Consider the following 1,166-nt stretch of genomic DNA (forward strand, 5'->3'; position numbering starts at 1 on the left):
AGGATGAGGACAAGAATGAGGATGTGGATTGGATGAGGATGAGGATAGGATGAGGATGAGCATTTGGTAGAGGAGGAGGAGGAGGATGAGGATGAGGATGAGGATGCGGATGAGAATGTGGATAGGATGAAGTTAAGGATGAGGATTGGATGAGGATGAGGATGAGGATGAGGATGAGGATGAGGACGAGAATGAGGATGAGGATAAGGATAGGATAGGATGAGGATGAGGATGAGGAGGAGAATGTGGAAGAGGATGAGGATCAGGATCAGGATGAGGATGGGATGAGGATGAGGATGAGGATGAGGAAGAGGATGAGGATAGGACGAGGACGAGAATGAGGATGAGGATGAGGATAGGATGAGGATGAGGATGAGGAGGAGAATGTGGAAGAGGATGAGGATCAGGATCAGGATGAGGATGGGATGAGGATGAGGATGAGGATGAGGATGAGGATGAGGATGAGGATGAGGATGAGGATGAGGATGAGGAAGAGGATGAGGATAGGACGAGGACGAGAATGAGGATGAGGATGAGGATAGGATGAGGATGAGGATGACGATAGGATGAGGACGAGCATGAGGATGTGGATAAGTTGTGGATGAGGACGAGGATGACGATAAGGATAGGATAGGATGAGGATTATGAGGATGAGGATGAGGATGAGGAAGAGAATAGGATGACGACGAGAATGAGGATGAGGATAGGATGAGGATAGGGTGAGGTTGAGAATGTGGAAGAGGACGAGCATGAGGATAAGCATATGATGAGTAACAGGATGAGGATGAGGACGAGCATGAGGATGATGATGATGATAGGAGGAGGACAAGGATGAGGATGAGGATGACGATAGGATGAGGACGAGGATGAGAATGAGGAAGAGGAAGAGGATAGGACGAGGACTAGAATGAGGATGAGGATAGGACAAGAATCAGGATGAGAATGATGATGAGGATTACGATAATGATAGGATGACGACTAGCATGAGGATGAGGATAGTATATGGATGAGGACAAGGATGAGGATGAGGATAGGATAGGATGAGGATGTGGTTGGGGATAGGATGAGGATGAGGATGAGAATGAGGATGAGGATGAGGATGCGGAAGAGGATAGGATGAGGACGAGAATGAGGATAGCATGAGGATGAGGATGAGGATGAGGATG

This window comes from Lupinus angustifolius, chromosome LG09 (assembly GCF_001865875.1).
Source record: "Lupinus angustifolius cultivar Tanjil chromosome LG09, LupAngTanjil_v1.0, whole genome shotgun sequence".
Lineage (NCBI taxonomy): Eukaryota > Viridiplantae > Streptophyta > Magnoliopsida > Fabales > Fabaceae > Lupinus > Lupinus angustifolius.